Source organism: Neopsephotus bourkii, unplaced genomic scaffold (assembly GCF_033783945.1).
Source record: "Neopsephotus bourkii isolate Nb327-2 ecotype Australia unplaced genomic scaffold, CSIRO-AGI_Nbou_v1 NB_36, whole genome shotgun sequence".
In the NCBI taxonomy this organism is placed as follows: Eukaryota; Metazoa; Chordata; class Aves; order Psittaciformes; family Psittacidae; genus Neopsephotus; species Neopsephotus bourkii.
Window position 1 is genome coordinate 260,504 of NW_026900553.1, and position 19,302 is coordinate 279,805.

At 41.1% G+C, this 19,302-nt stretch overlaps 1 protein-coding gene across 1 annotated transcript in view; it reads left to right on the forward strand.

Moving 5' to 3' along the window:
• The window catches only part of LHFPL6 (LHFPL tetraspan subfamily member 6), a 141,246-nt gene that overhangs the window by 20,104 nt on the left and 101,840 nt on the right, over positions 1-19,302 (forward strand). The window lies entirely within an intron of this gene.

Below are 19,302 nucleotides of genomic sequence, written 5' to 3' on the forward strand. Positions count from 1 at the left end.
TCATGAAGCCATTATGTGGTCATCTTTTGTATATGTAAAATACATAATTCCTGCACTTTTAATCTGTTGTGCAAATATGTATTTAGAAGATTAATGAAATGTGGATTAAAATTTTTTCCAAAGAGTTACTAGGGTGTTTCACCACACTTTCTTACAGGATCTTTCAAATGAGCAATTACTAGCTCTGCAGATTACATGGCACTGAACAAATAGTACTTTGCAGCAGGCTATATGACATCATATTCACAAGGAAGGAAACATTTCAGACCAATGGTGGACTGAACATACTTTTTAGGTTGGTACTGCTCTACATATTCTTAACTGCTCTTGAGATATACCTGTGTTAGGGGAACATAGGTGTGAAACAAAAAGTGGGAAGAGCAAAAGCTCTCCCCCCACACACTGTCTTCATGCATTTTAACCTTCAAGCTGCAGGAATTGGAGAAGTTTTTCTTTCTTTCATATCTTCTGATTTCAGAAGGGCTGCTCATCTGGATACCTCATCCAAGGGTGAACAATCTCTCATGGAAGTATGCCCCCATATCTCCCTGCCAGGGCAAAGAGAAACAAATTTGCTCCCTCATAGCATTTTGGGAAGTAGCAGGAAATTTCCCACAGCCAGGCTGACAGCCTCTGCATGACCCAAGAGTTTCTTGTGTGAGGAGCACAGCAGCATGATGGATTACCACGGTTTGGTGTCTGCACTGGGTGGGAACAGCAGCGCTTGGATGTCGATGGGAATTTTACCATTTGTGGAACTGGGACCTTGAGACACTGTGCAGCACTGTGACATGGGGTCTCTGATACCTGCAGAAGAACCAAGGCATTGATACGCCTCACTGTAAAAATTGCAGGAAATCCTATATATCTGAGCCTGTCAAGCAAGGTCTAGCACAGTTAAAGTGACTCTCTGGCATATCCCAGTGATGGAGACTCTATGCAGTTGTGCCCATGAAGAACTGGGGCAGGTCCCTTATGTGCTGTGAAATAAGAAAAAGTGCCAGACAACAGAGTTTTGTGATAATGTGATTGCAAGATTAATTGGCACACAGAGTTAGCAGAGGGCACAGAATCTGCATTTGCATGTGGGAAGAGTGAGTCAGAATGACTTTGTACCTGTTGTCACATATATTTGATATTTTTAGTTTACCCCTTTATTGTTTTCTTGATTATTTTAATTTTGTGAACTACTTAATTGTGAAAACATATCACAGAATATACTGATACTTTTTATTTAGTAAGATGCTTAAATTATACTTCTGAAGTTACTTACCCAGCATTTATTTATCTTGCAGTCATAATTATTCAGGGCCTCCTCCATTTGCTTTTAATTCTGACTGTATAGGCAGCAGCCACAGAGATAAGTCTCTTCACGTGATCAGTTGCACAGAGTGCCTTCCATGCACTGTAATGAGTTTGGTTGACACCTGGCAATTAAATGGAATAGACTTTTTGTCACTATTCATGAGGCTTGGCGCGATATCAGGCATCCAGTGACGTGGCTTGGTTCTCACATGTGTGGCAGACTCTCTCTGGCAGTATGAAAAGGGCCAATGAAATAAATTACAGAGATGCCAGATGCTTTAAACAATCCTGTTCAGCTTCATAACCCAGTCTTGTCAAGTTTCTGGGATTTGATGCATTTTTGTGTGAACGTCTTCTTCAGCCTTTTCAACTATTGCCAGAGAGAACCTCCTACTGAAGTTACTGCTGTTGAAAATTCAAGAGTGCTTTCAACTTCTCTCTAAGGCAGGGTTTTCTAGAGAAAAAAGGTATTCCTTATCATTCTACCATATTTAATACATCCTTTTTGATGCTGTAAACACTAGTGGAGTGACAGGAGCCTGTGTATGTCTGTCAGATAAAATTATACACTTGTTTACTGCAGGGGCAATGCCACTGATTCCTGTGGGATTTCTCCAGGTTTGCTCCGCATGTAGCTGAAATCCAGATAGGCACCTCCCTGTTTTCTGGGGTGCATAGGCACAACCCCAATTCCATTTACAAGGAAAGGAATTTGACCCATGTAGGGTTTTTTCCCTCAGACTTCTGTGTATCCTGACTCTTCATGAAGATGACTTGTACATACAGAGTTACTAAGCTCAGTGGAAATAAAATATTAAATTACAGGCTTATTGACAATTTCATCACATAAAATATCTGTAGGGTGTATCCACAAAGGCAACAGTTTGCTTTATCTTTTTATTGCTATACCTTTTTATTTTTCTGAACAGTTTTAAATCAGTGTTATGACTTTGAGCCATTAACCATTTCCAAAAGTGTATTTATTTTGTCATTTAAAGAAGCAAACATTTTAATTACTCTAACAGTGGCTAAAAGCTGTTCATATTGAAGCCTGGATACCCTGATGACTGATCCCCAAAGAGTCGTGTTGGCCAGCCGGCTCTGGGTTTGCAGGGAAGAGACAACCAGGTGTCTGATGCCCATCACTGCAGTCCATTTTTGAGAGAAAAATAAAGAACATGTTTTCACATGTTCCAGGCTTGATGAGGGGCTTAATTACCCATCTTCCCAAGTGAAAAGCTTAATTTTAGTCATGAGGAGTAATTATTCCAGGAGGAATAGTCTGAGCAATTAGATGAAACCAAGAAAGTGTACAAGTAATAAACCAGTATCCAAGATGTCATTGTGATACTCTTTCTGTGCAAGGCAAAGCATTGTTCTGTGTATGGTTCCTGTCCTGCTGAAGCTCTTATGCCGATATTTTTGTCTTGCTCTGTTTGTTTGGAGTACTTCTGCTCTATCAAGCTTGTTTCACATTTCCACACACTGCACACAACTATTTTACCCAGACACCTACTTCTCCTCTTCTTAAGCCAGGGGACCACCTGACAGCACTATAACATCCTCCTCCTAAAGACAAAAAAATCAGAACATGTTGATAGATTTTTGGCTATCTTTGAATCTTGCTTAGCAACTGGCAGTAAGAATGAACCCCAAGACTCGTAACGGAAAAGCGTGCTCTGTTAGCAAAATGTCGGTATTATCCCTGGTATGGTGCAGACCTGCTGGTATCTGGGGAGCTCAGCTTTTTTCTTTATTGTCTAAGACTCTTTCCGAGGTCTTTAACACTCACATGTCTCTCCAGGCTTCTATTTCTGCAGTGTTTGCAGTTGAGACCATAGGACAGGGCAAGACACCAGTTGATACTTGAGCCCTGTTCCACCAACCCTGTGGAGACATTTAGTCTGGAAGCTCTGGCACCAGATCTGTTCACCAAACTCTCACCTTCCACCATCACTGGAACATTTTCCAATGCCTACAATGCTGCCACTGTTGCCTTGCTCATTTTTCACCATGGTTCTACTTCCTCTGTACCTCACCCACTGGCTGCTGTACTTCTGCTGTTTCTCCTCAGTCTGTTCTAAAGTGGTTAAAGGTAGCTTCTCTTTGACGTCATTTCTATGCCTTTCCTTGCACTGATCAGCAATATCACCTGCTTTTTTTGTACCTGTGTGCTCCAGATTATAGCATATGCTTCATTATTTTCTGTCTTCTTCAAGAGATAAGCACTTCAGGCCATGCCTAGGTTTCCTCATACACTTTGTAATGCTTCAGAAAATTATTATGGGCATCTAGTAGTTCTGCTCATGTTGCATTTTTTAATTCAAGCTATTTATTGCTTGAAGGACAAGTGCAATAAATAGTAAGCATAAGAATTTAGTCTAACAGGCTGTGTGACAATGCCTGTTTTCCTCGTAAGGGAGAAAAACCATAGGTATCATTTCATCATGATGGGGCTTTGCACTACATAGCAAGGCCCATGCTCCAGGAAGTCTACAGAAGGTCTCATCTCACATGGCAACTTGATGCTAATGCCCTTTGCTCCCTTGGTAAGACTGGGTGCTGGATGTAGCTTTGTCCTATGAAGGTATTTGAGATGCCTGCATCAGGCCTGGGGACTTCTGCCAGTTTTGATATTTGTCTGTGTTCTGTGAGTGTCGTTAATAACTGCATTTGGCTGGAGCAGGGCACGAAAGAGCCCTTGGATATCAGGCTTGGAAACCATGCTATTATTCTTACAACAGTGTCAGCCTTGCAAACTTGCGCCTTATGTTCCAACCACCTTAAGCCAGCATAACTGGATGCTGGGGTGTCAGGAAGGCGTCCTGCTCTCCTTGTCCTACCTCCCGCTCTGGCAGCCACCAGCTTTTCACCACCCTGACACATCAGGAACTACTTTGCCTGAAAATTGACTTGGGGAAAAATAGAAGTTATTTTTATCTGGATCAATTCCTCTATCTGGTTCCCAGCACGGCTGCACAAATGTTTGTGCTGGCACAATTGAAAAGATACTGTGGGAGTGGGAATGAGCAGTCACAGATATGAGGAGGAGGATGCAAGGAACTGTATGCATCACCAAAAAAGTGTCCATGCACTTGTAGCCTGAACTCAGTGGGAATATCAGGAGAGTCCTAAAATGACTAGTGTTTAAGAGTAACAGTATATGTAAGTGCAGGTGATGATGAATATGGAAAGTGAACATTTTCATGGAAATGAGGTGGCCAGAACAGTCTGAGAAGCAGTGGCTGAAATTACAGAGCAAGAAGTTTTAGCAGAGCCTTGATGAACTTCTGATGGCTTTTTTCCAATGAGCATAACAGTATCATCACAAAACCAGCAGGTTGTCTCTTGTAGCCAGATCTTTCTGAGTACATAGTGCAAAGTGAGAAGTACATGCGATAAACAAGGTTGGGTGCTTAATTATTTATAAAGGAAATAATTTCTATTACAATGCATTTTGCAGTGGCAGCCTCTAGTTTCCCTACCTTGCATCATGCATGACCAAAACCTTAGTCACAGCTGGGGGCTGCAGAACATTGTCATTATTCAGTGGATAATGCAGAGATTTCAGTAATCCTCAAGGGGTGGGGAAAAAAAAGAAGAAAGAAGCCTTCTGTCAAGGAGATTTCCAAAGCCAGAGTTTATGCACTGTATATTTAATGAGCACAAGTGAAGCAATTGTATTGTTTCTTTCCAGAATGGTATGAAGTTTGTACTCAGGAGTGCTTGTCAGTGGGATTCCTATACCTAACATTTAAACAGTACTTTCTGGAGGGAAGAAAATAGATCTGAAATTTAAACTCGTGGATATTTCTAATGCAGTTTTTCAGGTTTAATTTTGCATGCAATCATGATGCAGTCTGTCCTCCTCAGCAAGACCTAATGCTGTAATACATCACAGCACTTTTCTCTGAGAACTGATTGTTACTTAATGCCTGCAGCCAGGTTGTGAAAATTTGAGGCTTTTTCTCTGCAAAGTGAACACTCATAAAAAAGGCGCTTTTTCAGAGCTGTGTCAGCTGAAACGTGTCTGTTATTATGCTTGGCTGCTTTATGATGCTGTTAGCATCCACCTTACATGCTACACCAAACTGATCCATCATGTCATGTTAGTAGCTTTGCTACTTAATCTGCCTTGCATTCATTGTCTTACGTTTTAAACTTAAGACATGGTCCCCCAAATATAATTCTCTTTAATTTGTGGCTGTAAAACCCACAAGGAACAAGTTTCCTGGGGTTTTCATTATTGGAGATATTTTATTTACAAAGGAAGAATGGCAGAGGTGTCTGTATTCCTAGGGACTTGGATTCTCTGGAAGATTTCTGTTTCCAGGTAATGGAGCAGAAAGTGTCAGAGGCTCCAGAAATCTTGCCAACCTAGAAATAATTGCATTGGTGTCCCAGTATGAACTGAGTCTACACAATGTATGTTACTAAGCGATGAGGACCACTGCTGTCTGAGTGCCTGCACATGTGAGACCCCCTTGCAGATACCCAGTGGATTTCAGATCTCTCATGTAAAGTGCATTGCAATACTATTTCTTTAAACATTTCTCCCTTTGGTCTGCTGTATATTTGCTTTCTCAAAGTCCAGTCTGATGTCTGGCAGTGCCAGGTCACTCTATAATTTTAAGAAGAGCATAAATATCAAAACCACAATACCATAATTATAGCTAAATTCAGGATGCTCTATTTTAGCCTTCTCCTCCCATCTCTAATTTGTGATGCGATGCTGAAGTCAGCTTCTACCACATGGCTGCCCTTGTGAAACCAGTGCCCACAGTCACTTGCTTTTTCTATGGAATCAGTGGGGCACGAGGGGAAACTCATGACAGTGATAACAATGAAGAGTTGGATCCTGACATGCAGGGAAGCTGGGGTTGAAACTCGGCAGCCAAACAGAAAGAGCCCAGTTTTAAACCTGCATGCTAAATTATCCTAACAGAGTTGAATGAGGAGCTGTTTTTGACGTGTACATCTCACATTGGAGTGGGTCATTTCTTGGTTCAGAATAGTTGTCTGATATTTATGTATCCTGTACTTCAGCAAGGGTTACACAAGCATTTTTAAATGCTTCATCATAATGTCTTTAAAGTGTGACATAAATGTAGCAGAGCAGCTTCTCTACAAGCAGCGATATTCCAGAAACAGGAGATCACACTGCTCTGAAAGGCTGTTCTAGATCCTCAGTCCTTTGATGGTTGGAAGTCTTCTGACCTACCTCCAGGATGAATTTACATATTTAGTACATACTTAAGTTCTCTTCAGCCAGTGTTGGCCCTTAGCTGATATAGCTGTTTTTCCCTCTCTGCATCAGTTGCTCTGATTTATATAGACAGCAATCTCCACTCAGACTTAATTTTCACTGTATATTTTTTTTAATCTTGAATTGTTTTACCTCCTCTTGTAAGAATTTGCAGTCATCTGTCTCACCCTGATAGTCCTTGTCACAGTCTTGCACAAATTTGTTTCTTCTGTTTTTAATTTTGGCAGCCCTCAGTTCTTCAGGGGTATAGTTTCAGCCTGCTGTTGAGGCTCCCTGTGTTCAGAGAAGGGAGATAGGCACCTCCAGTAGGACCTGGTCTCACCTGTGTTAGATCCCACATATATTGAGAATAAATAGTCTGCTAGAGTGGCTTCTGGTCAGTATGAAGAGAGTCTGGACAAATAAGCTGATACATGATGCTTCACTGTTAGGTGGCTAAAGTTCGGTGAGATGACTCCTGCCTGCTCTGAACAACCTTATTTGGTATTAGTTTAAGACTAGGGATGATCTATGCCACATACCGATGTGGTCCTCCTCCTTCACACTGGCTTTGTAGGGCATGAAAACACCTCACAATCTTTTTTAGAATCAGTTTAATGACACCACAGCATAATCCTTTATCATCTGTTATGCTCCACTGCACAGAGTACATCCCATAGGACAGCTCTGGAAAGAAGTGGTTGTCTGCCATCCATGTGGAAGGCCTGTTTCCCTGATTGATTACCCGGCTGCATTTCATACTTCAGATCACTCCTGCATGAGAAAGCTCTGCCTGATGAATGCTAATATTGGCATTGCAGGTTGTGCCTTACTTACATCAGCGCTCACATTACTAATTTTCTTACTTTGATTTCAGGATCTTCACCAGGTGACCCCTTGTCTGTATATTTAGATGGTGGGAGACTGCATTTTCTCACATGGGTGGTGACAGCATCCTTTGTTCACTAATTAAGCTTGGCAATTAAATGTGAAACTCGTGTTGATACAGCAGACCACTCAGGACACTGTGCAGCTTGTAAACTCTGTATTCTGGATTAAGTAGACCTTTTTTGGGATTCACTCCATATTCATGAAATTGAGCCATGAATGAGAGGATGTGCCTGAAAAAAAAGATTCAGGTATGATGCCGTGCCAATGTAGTTTGTTAATGCCTTGAACAACTGTACTTGAGTTTCAATTATTTATGATAATATCTTCAAACGTGCCAATAAACATACTGTAATGGGATTTTTTAAAAGTAGTGAATTCCTGGAAATATGAGATCTTGCTACTAACATAAATTAAAGCTCTGCTGAGAAGTGGGATGAGTCCCCTTGGGGTTAAAGGGGTTGGTGAGTTCTTTAAATGTGTGGATTAGCAAAGGGAGAATTAATGAGCTGTTATTATTTATAGAAGCAGCATCTGATCAGTGTTTCCTCATAATTTATACTTTCGAAAACCTGGGTTTACTTTGCTTTTCCTCAGCTAGAGGCTTTAAACTCAGTAATATTTCTTCTACAGAACCAAGATTCACCAGTATTTTAAATGGGGTCTCCATTTTGTACCAGAATAATTATTCCTGATTTATGTTCTGTTTTGCATACAATGGGCTAAGTTTCTACTTAAAATTCATGTACTTCCATTCATGTGAAAGAGGCTTGAAACAGTTCAGAGGCAGAACAAGGCAGCTGTGGACATGCCTGAGACCACGACTCAGAACAGAAATTCCTCTTCTTATCCTGACCAAATCACTCAGGGTGACAAGATAGCTGCCTTAAGCTTCTTACCTGGACCCTCTCTAAAGTCAAAGGAGAGAGCATTTCATCAATTAGAAGTTATTAATTCTACCGTAAAATGGTTGTCCTAGGTGACAGAGGCTTGATAATTTGTCTGTGCTCAGTATTTGGTGCTCTAGCTGCATGGTGCTCCTGCATGGTCAGGGTAGCCTGAAAGCCACCCTACTTTGGTGGTAATTCCCTGCTGACAATTACTTCTCAAGTGTTGGAACCATTTAAAAATGCATTATTTGTGTAAGTCAGTGATATTTGTGTTTTGGTAGATCCTACTACAGCTGGAGTTGCATCTTACCTATATTGCTAGATCTGTATTGCTTATCTGTATTGCTGCTCCTATGTAAAAGGACTATGAGCAGTAAATGCCAGTGAGTTTGGCACCAGGAAGAAGTCAAGGTGATATACTGTGATACATGATTTCACATATGATGTCTGTCTGTCTGTCTGTAGCATCAGTGCTGTCCCAGCACCTCTGGCTGTGTTTCATACTGTTTGAGCCATTGGAGTATCTGAATCGCCAGGATCCACTTTTAATAGTGATTTGTAAGCTTTAGCCTCTGTGATTATTTCTGGTCTATAATCTCATTACCTAAAGACTCTTATATTGAACAGTCTGAGTCACTTATCATCCTGTAAACTAATTTATTCTTGTCTCTTCCGAACGTGTTTGCTTTTGTCTTCTGATGGATGGTAATATCTTTGTGCCTTCTGCATCATGCTGCTGTCATCCCTTCTGTTTCCGCCCTTTCCCCAGTCCTTCTGGTGCTCTTGCTGATAGCTGCTGTTTCCTTAGGTGAAAACACCCGTGATTTCCTGCTGCTTTTGCTGGCTTGTTCGAAGTCCTGCTTCTGTTCTCCTTTTTATTTTCTCTTTAGTCTTATGTATATTTTCTTAATGTCTCCTCAAAATGATGTTTAGTGGTTTCCTTGATGGTTTCTTCTCTGTACGTATGCCATATTACAATAACCCTAACTCAGATATTTAAGTGTCTTTTCCTATTATTACCATTATTGTGCCTACCACATTCATTACCAACAGGCAGCCACAAGCTTTACATATTAAATATTTTCCCCTTGAATGCCCTCTATTTCTCCTCTCTCAAGTTTATTTTCCCCTCAGTGTATGGGAGAAATTATATATACAACTACCATTAATGGTAATGGGAACTGTGTGAGTAATCTCCCTTGTGTTGAAAAGAGAATGGGCCTGCATGTTTCTTGCCATTTAAAATGTCATCCTGGTGGGCTTTCTTAATGCTTCTCCTTTGGATTTTCCCCCTCCCCTCACCCCATGACACAGTATATGGAAAGTGCAAGGAAAATGTGGTGCACGTCAAGGTACATTAAATAGATATCAAAACCTATACAGAAGAATGGGTAAGCTATGGTGGGGAAGTGCAGAATACAGACAGGCACTAAGGAGGATGAATGTGAGCTGTGCCTTGAATAATTAGATAAAACATAAATAAAATAGTGACATGATTTGTTTCCCCACTTACCTCATGAATAGGAGATACCAGCCCTAATTCTTCCTTACTGGAGGGGAAGCATCAAGTTCACTGTGTTACTCCTGAATCGCACTGATGAAAGTGAAGAAAAATTGGCTTTATTTTTGGAGATGATATTGAGGGAGTTGTTGGAAAGTAATGGAGCTACTGGACTGACTGTTTAAAGTCTCCTGTTACATCCTTGTGTATGTCAGGGCAGAACTCATACTTCCCCTGTATGATAAATTAGCATTTATCCTGGAGCAGACATAGATATTATAGTATCAATGTGTCTTATGAGTGAGATGGGAGACTGAACCATGACAGAAAGGAAACCACAAGGGAATTAAGCCATTTGGTGTGGTAAAGGAGGCTATAATGTAAGGGATAACAGATTTTAATTTTAATGTAGGAAATAGGAGTACCACATGATGACTTCAGTAGGGTGCTTTAGCATATTGAACAAAGCTACATAACTGAAGCAAAAAAACCCTGGCTGCATTAAAAGACATCTTGAAGGGGTTTTCTATGTGTTTTTCTTCAGAGGTCATAAACAAACCACATACTGAATGTTGCTTTCTGCACATAATGGAAGGTTTTGAGTTGTCCCATTGGTTTCAGTGGAATGAGATCAATCTGTAAGGGCTGGCTTTTCATGCAGGCACCACTGTTATTATTCTTTATTAATTTGTACAGCATCCAAACAGGCACTTCGCAGACAGACACAGTAAGGTTTTTTCACTAAGGAGCATAAGATTGTAATTAATACTAGCAGTGATTTTAACAGAACATTTCAAGCACTTAATATATTAAATACATATTGCTTCCAGTATCTGATCTAGAGGAGAGGTAGGGACCACTCCCCAACAAAGCCCAAACTCCTTCTTTCCCTGTCAGTCTCTCGTATACTCTGTGGTCTGTTGAACCTTTGCACTGGGCTTTGACATGTAGGAAGAAGGTCCTGGAGCTGAACAGCTGCAGCTGTGCACTCCAAAATGCCCCAGAAGATGATAGGCAGGGGTTAGAAGCTCATGGGGGAGCTGTTCCCTTCTGGTGCTTGTCTTGACTGAAATGCAGATGTTGTGTAGGTCATGTAATCACAGGTGATCTCAGTCCTCAGCAAAGGATAAGAGAAAGGCAACTCATGCTACATCTGGACAGCAAAACACCATAATTTCATAAATGTTTTTAATGTTTTCTAGTAAGACATAGTGGACTATTATTGTCATGTATGAGCTATTTTTAATAGTGCCATGGCTTTGATTTTAACTTATTCAGGACAAATTCAGTCCTGGAATGAGCAAGAGCAGCTCCAAGACAAACCTTGGGATCAAATATGAAATATAACTCTAAAGATACACATTTGATCTCATTTGGCAACGGGATGGGTATGCGAGAAGAGAACATGATGCAGCTTTTGCATCATTTTTAGGCTTTGTTATAGTTCCCTTGGTTTCTGTGCTTGTAGCCAAAAAGATTTACCTTTTAAATGGATGGAGACTTCAGCCTAGAAAGTACCTTTTACAAGTCAAGGGTTGCTTATTGCTGATGTACCAATTATATTTTCCTTGAATGAAGCAGTTCTGAACACAGTATTAGAGAAATGAAGACTTTGCTCAACCTGAAACTAGTTTAACTGACTTCTTTTTTATTTTTAGTCTTTAAATTCTTCTAACTGAAAAGTAACGTTACAATCTGCATTAAAGTTACAAGTAATAATTGTAATAATGATATCCAGATTTCATGTAGCATTTGTATTTCTTATTAGTGGTAGTTTCCAGCTATGATGATAATGTGTGAAATAATTTCCGTGGGCTCATGTTCTTGCTGTGAAAATGTGAGTTCAACCCATGGTCTTTAGTGAACAGTTTGTTATGAAGAATCTTTTTTTTAAAAAATGGTCACTTGGGAAGCGATTACTAATAATTACAGAATCCTTCATCACTGCTTTTGATCATTTGCATGCATGGATCTAAACCCCTGATATTCACAATGCTGACAGTATAGCACAGTTCAACAATAGCTTTGATGCCAGTAAGAACAAAAGGGCTTTTTAAAAATACTCAATTCAGCAATTACTGTCACAGCTCTACTCCCTTGAATGCAACTGTGTGTGTTCTTTGCAGTTAATTAATTCATATTACCTTTTAAGATTTACAATATATTTCTAGCCGTTACAGTTTCTAGGTGGGAATTTTATCAGTAGTGATATCCATCATCACTAGGTGTTTGCTCTGTGAGTGTGTGTTGCTCTGTGTGCAATGTGTACAATTACTTTTGAACCATAGATAAGATAATAGTCAGGCCGTTTTATGCCTTAGGCAGGGGACATCTGCCAAGCATATATTGTACTCTACCAATAGGTCTTCAATCTTTTGCATCCCCATGAAATTAATTTTTCCTGGGGCTCTAGATAATTTGTCTTGTCTAATGAAAGTACAGTCATTTAACAAATGACAGACAGAATGATTCTGAAAACTTGTATTATAGAAAATACTTGCCTTTTTAAATGTGAAAAGCTGATTTGTTCAATAAGAATAGTCTTGCTATTTCATGTTCTTGGGACTTATGAAAAGAAAATATAGGATGTAACCAAAACAGATTATTATGCTAAGGCAAAGGTATTTAGAATAGGTCTGGAATGCAAAATGTATCCATGCAAAATATGAGATACATATCTATATGATTCGTGTCATGAATATCTCATGTCATATAAATCATGTAACGTGAAATATAGGCAATGTTGTTCACTTGGTTGTAAGCTACAACCCATCATTGTTCATCACTTTAGACAGTGCAGTGTTTGGGACCATCCCACCATGTGGCATCTTAACAGCATCTCAGAGTGCTCCCAGCTATTAGAGGTTGCTGCTGACTTGTGCTAAGTTGCTGAAAGGTCTTCAGCCACATGGAGAAAGGCCACACTGGGTCATACTGCAGCAATACAGCCTTTGCCTCCTCCATAAAAGGGCATGAGATGTGTGGCTCTGTGTCCCGTGACCAGGAATCATCAAGAGCTGGCTCATGGGTGGTATCCCTTCTACCTAGCACGGGCTTCTCTGAGTGTGGGACTGAGTTTGATCACTTCTCCCTTGCAGCAGCCTCTTTCCGTCTTGGAACTCACCTGTACCAGCTGTACCCATCTGGCAGGTACCAGGGCAAAATAACTGTCTCTGGTGCCTGTGGGGCCAAGGAATAGGAGAGAAGCTGTTAGACTATAACTCTTCAGCCTGGAAAAGGTGGGGTACACTAAAGAACTACAAAATCTTGGATGTAGAGGGGGTGGATAAGGGCTATTTCATCCCAGGCAAGGATGAATGTCTGTAAGATGGAGCTACTTGGGAGACAGGTTCAAAAGTAACAGGAGGCAGAAGAAGGCATGATCCTGTGGGACTCCCTGACAAAGGATGTTAAGAATGCACAAGTTAAAGGAGAGCCTGGGCAAGTATTTGAAGGAGAAGATTGACAAAAGATTATTAAAAAGGCAAAGCACATGAGGCTTAGAAAATCTGCTCAGCTGAAAATAGTAAGAGGTTGTATGTGGGGAAATATTGTAAATGTATATCCATTTCTTATTTTTCGCTGGACACGGGCTTATGGCCACTGTTGGCAGCTAGAACTGGTCCAGATAGACTCTTTATTTGAGCCAGAACATCCACTTACACACCATCTGCATGTAAACCACAATGCTGGGATGGAAGCAGCAATACTTGTCCCTGCACAAAGGCAGCAGTCTCTTAATGCTTGTCCTGGAAAGATGACATGGCTGGAAATCAGCTGAAGTTATGCATGTCTGGGGTATTCAGGAAGAGGCCCGGAGATCTGCCTGGCTTGGCTGTCCTTTCTTATCCTTTTAAAGCCTTGAAGTTATTTATTTCCAGAGGATTTTGAATGCTTGCTATGGCAGGCTGGAAGTTTGCCACTGTTCTACATCTGTATCTCTGGGGATTTGCTGAATGTTTTGGTTGAGTCAGTTCCACTTTAAATACCCGTCACATTTTAAACAGTGATCCCAGGAGCAGATTCAATCAGCAAGAACAGAAACAAATAGGTCTACTTCCTCTCTGGTTGGACTCCTGTGCCACAACTCCTGATATGCTCCTGCAGCATGAAGTGGCTGTTGAGTGTCAATGACCTGGCTTATCTCCTGTCAACTTAAACAAGAAAAAAACTCCTTAATAAATCATGTAATTACAAGTTACACAGAGATAGGAGTCTGAAACCTGCTGGATTAGGGAGTTCTACCTATCATGTGCTTCCCTTGAAGCAAAAAAATTACTCCTGTCATGCCTCCTGCTCCCTTGCCTTGTCTTTTGTCATTCCCCTCCGTTGACGATTTTACAGGGGACCTGTGGGCTTCCTTCCACATCAGGTTTTCATTCTTAAATAAATCAATTTTTTATCATGTGGCATTTCCACAGCTGGGTTAGCCACTTTGCTTCTCTCTGGACATGACTTGAAGAAAAGCTGGGAATACTCAAAAGCTTGCTTGTATACCCGACTAGATCAGTTGGTGTAATAAAAAAACAAACGTTTCTTCCTGCATACTTTGCCGTTACGATATCTTGCAATGGTCTTTACTGTAGAACTATGTTGAGAAATGGCCACTGCAGCAGGAAGGCTATCAATGGCTTATTAAAAAACACTTCTGTAAACTGTTTTGATCTTAAAATGAGTTTGTATTTTTATGAACTTTGGTTCATTTGAAGAAATATTTTCAGTGGCCTTTACAGTAAAAGATAGATTTCTGCATTTTGCATTTTCCTTCTTGTACAGAATCACAGTATCACAGTATCACAGTATGTTAGAGATTGGAAGGGACCTCAAAAGATCATCTAGTCCAATCCCCCTGCCGGAGCAGGAACACCTAGATAAGGTTACACAGGAATGTGTCCAGGCGGGCTTTGAATGTCTCCAGAGAAGGAGACTCCACAACCCCCCTGGGCAGCCTGTTCCAGTGTTCCGTCACCCTCACTGAGAAGAAGTTTCTTCTCAAGTTTAAGTGGAACCTCTTGTGTTCCAGTTTGTACCCATTTCCCCTTGTCCTATCATTGTTTGCCACTGAATGTGGATAGTGTTTTCCAAGAAAACAATTTGAGCTCATAAAATGCCTCATACTTTCTGAACAAACATGTCTAGGAACAAAGATGATTACAGAAAAGGCACTACCTGCATACTTCTTGCTTTTATTTAATACACATATTTTAGACCTGACTCTCTGTGCTTGGCAGAAGTGAGCTCTAGCTTTGCAGGGAGGCAGGTCCACATCTTGACTTGGTGATGGAGTAAGTGTGGGTCTGGGTGCTGCCATGGGATCTGCAGGGTGACAGGGAGTCAGTGCAGCCCTGAGTGAGATCCTGGTACAGAACAGCCTGGCAAGAGGCCTCCTGTACTGTGAAGACATGAGACCTTCTTTTGCCTTCTTCATCCTGCTAATATGCTAGTATTTAATATCCAGCTGCTTTTGCTGCACTCATCTCCATACTGAAAGCCTAGAGGAATTATGCTTGTCTTATTTTTTTTCCCACAAACTCAGCAAAGAGTAGATTAATGGCACTTTCTGTTCCTCCTACTTTTCCTCCTACTCATTCATTTGCTTTGGGCAGCAATAAATTCAGCAGCTGCCAGCTTCCAAACAATGAATTTGGCCAAGAAGAAAGGCGTTCTTCAAACCTGTACTGAACTGCTCAGCCCACAGTCGGAACAAAGTCTGCATCTACCAACAGCAAGGAAGGCAAATGCACTAAAACAGAGCCTTGCAAACACTCTTCCCTTCCTCCCTTGCCAAAGGTAAACACTGAACTGGTTTGCAAACCTTGCAGAGGATGAGGAACTGTTTCCCTGTATGTGTTTAAAAAAAGGACTGCCCCTTCCTTTGCCTAGGACAGCACCTCCACATAGATAAATCTCCAATGCACTCCATTTTGAAGCAAAAGTCCTGGAAAAAGTTGCCAAGCAATGATAACATGGGAACATGGAGTGACTTGGGGGATCCTTACCTGCCCATATACGGGACCCAGTATTTGCCCCCAATTTTTCATCCCCCCAGCTCTTCATATGTTCTGCTAGCTACAGCATGGGGAATACTGCAAGAACTGACACACCGTACTAAGCAAAAGCTTTTTTTATTTACCTATGTGAGTAAATTAGGGTTTTCACTGGCTTATCTTTTATTATAATGTACATACTCTTTGAAAGTTATTACCCTTCTCAGGTGAATCAATGTCAGAAGATGTCGAAATTGAGGTCTTCAGTAAGTATAGGCAATGATGAGCATGGCACAAGATCTGCTGGATCTCACCATTAGGGACGAGAGGATCTGCAATGGCCACCAACCCTTATTCCTTTTTAAAGCTAAAGGGAAAATGAAGTTTTCCTTTCACAATAAATTATATGTCAGTTTAGGACCTGCCAAGATTTACAAGAACAGATTCTAGGCTCTGTTGACTTCAGTGGCATCATTTCATATATATCTAAGGACAGAGCATAGTCTACCTTTCAGTGAATTTCCTTTCCTGTCTCTTGACAGGCAGTGTTTTCAATTTAAAGTGAAGTTACAAAACCAGGGTGAAGTTGTTAATGAATACTACTTCTTGTTTTGTTTCCCTTAATCAGGGCCAAACGCAATATCACTCACAGTAAAAATTTATATTGGTGGTAACTTCCTTCTCCAAGTGATAGAGAAGCCAGTGAGAAGAGATGCTATATGGGCCTCCTTTTAATCAACAAGTTGGGGCTTGTGAGTAACATGAAGTTCATGATGGAGGTCAAGATCCTTAGGGCAGTGAGTAGTGCACATAGCAAGCTCACTAGTCGGGATGTCAGGAGAGTAGACTTTGGTCTCTTCAGGGATCTGCCCTGATAAACCCCTGGAGGGAAGAAGGGTCCAAGAAAGCTTGTTTAATATTCAAGGATCACCTCCTGCAAATTCAAGGGCCACCTCAATCAGCTCTGGGGCCCCCAGCATAAGAAGGACATGGATGTGTTGAAGCAAGTCCGGAGGAGGCCGCGAGGATGATCAGAGGACTGGAGCATCTCTCCTATGAAGACAGGCTAAGAGAGTTGGGGTTGTTCAGCCTGGAGAAGAGAAAGCTCTGAGGAGACCTTAAGGCAGCCTTCAAGCACACAAAGGGGTCCTACAAGAAACCTGGAGAGGGCTTGTTTACAAGGTCATGTAGTGGCAGGACAAGAGGGAATGGCTTTAAGATGAAAGAGGATAGATACAGATTAGGTGTTAGGAAGAAGTTCTTTACTGAGACGGCGGTGCCCTGGCACAGGTTGCCCGGAGAACCTGTTGCTGCCCCATCCCTGGCAGTGTTCAAGGCCAGATTGGATGGGGCTTGAAGCAGCCTGGTATGGTGAAAGGTGTCCCTGCCCGTAGCAGGGGGTTGGAATTAGATAATCTCTAAGGTCCCCTCCAACCCAAACCATTCTGTAATTATATGGTTCTGTGGCATATTTTTGCCTCCTTGGTTGGAACTTGTGGGACACTTTGGTCTGATAATCACTCCTGCATCTGACTCAGAGTTTAAGTTTCTCAACCAGCAGGTCTGTTCATTTGCTGTTGCTTTTTCTGAAGAATTAGTTTGTAGAATCCCATTGACACTCATTAGCAAAGGTTTCCCTGTGGACTGTAGTTACTTTGTGTCTGCAGATATGCCTCAGGACAGATGAGAGGTGTGTCTTCAGCAGTTAAACATAATTAAATAAAATAGTATTGCCAATTGAGAAAGCCAGTGAGTCCTTTGACCTTTGGAATAAGCACTGCCAGAAATAAAGTGTAAGGGTGTTGTAAGAATTAAGTATATTACTGAGTCTAGTGGGAAGAAAGCCAGCGTCTTAAATGAAGGGCACTGGAGTCTCTTGTTGATTTCAAATGACACTGCAATGCAAATCATAAGCCAATGTTTCAAGCCGTTTTGTTTCCCTCTCCCCAATCCAGGGATCTCTCTGTGTTCGCTTAATCAAGAGAAGGAATCAGGTCTCCCAGAGGTGTACAGGGGCCCCAGGCAGCCAAGCCAGATGCAAACTCAGAGACTCCTGGTTAGCTGAAATCTGCTGTTGAGCAACAGGAAAAGAGAAAATCCTGATGACTCTAATGCATGATGAGTGTAGGGCATTACTTTCTAAGGCAACTCTCTGTAGGCTGGCAGGGGAGAAGCAGAATAATAATTTGAAAAGGAGTATATCAAGGCGTTTTTTCCGCCTTAATGTTCCTCTCCTTCTGCCTCTCAGAAGACTTTGGAGGCAGTGCAGTGTCTCTGCTCCATTCCTTGTACAGACAGGATGAAGGATTTGTTATTTTAAGAACATGGACAGATTTCAGCCCCTGTCTAGCTCCACATTATACATAGTGAGGATCAACTGGTTTTCTCTGTGTTTACACCAGGTCATGAAATGCAACATTAGCTGATGTATGTATGCTCCCTGGCTGTCCTAGGGCTGATAGTTGATATTCCAAGAGTGTATGAAGAACAAAACAGGATATAAATTCCCTCTTCTTCACAAACAAATGTATAAAGTACTGAAAGTCTCATTTCACTCATGTGTGACAGAAAGTCTGTTAAATAACCAACGTGTTTAGAGCTTTAGAAAGGAGTGTAGCATGATCTTTGTGGACAATTATATTACACTTTAAACAAATGAATTACCAGCAGAATAGGAAGGAGACTATACCTGAGGCCAAAGGTCTCCATAAACCACTGTAGTAACTAGGAGGCTGATTCTCTCCCATTTGGGGTCTCTGCAGTTGCCCATCCTGCACTGCAATGCTCATTATAAGCAAATAAATGACCCTGGATTTTAGTTTTAAAATACCTGCAACCTTTTTGGTATAAAGCTATTTATATTTTCTAAGCCTTTCCTCATAGATATTAGAATAATGTAAAGAATAAAAAAGAGCAATTGACATGGCTCTTCTTTGAGGGGTGAGTATTAACAACCTATTTGCCCAGGGGCTCAACTGTAGCTGGAACTGAGGGGCTCAGTGGCTGGGTTGTCCTCTGGTTTGCACAAGGCCATATGGCAAAGGCAGAGGCAGAGGCAGGAGCTGAGATCAGGGATTTGTGCCTTTCCAGACAGACCTCCTTCCACCCTGACCTTGAAAATTTAGAATTCAAAATCCCCAAATATGAATTATTTAATAAAGAAGAATCTTTCTTAGATATTCAAGAAGCCAGACACCTTGCATTTCTTCTCTCTGTTCCACTGTCTTTGAGTCTCACTCAAGAGCTAAGCCTATTTAAGTTTCCTATAATGATGCATATTGTAAAAGTTTATTACAACAGAATTTAATGCTAGGAAGAAAAAGTCTGGAGGCTGAAGCAGTAAATCACAGGTAACCTTTTAGTAGAAAATTTTGCAGACATGGTAAATTTAATCTGACTCAACTATTTTATTCTTCACAGTGTCTTTCTCGTATCTCTCTGAGGCGGGGAGGAAACAGGCCTTATTGTGTAATTATTTATACTTCT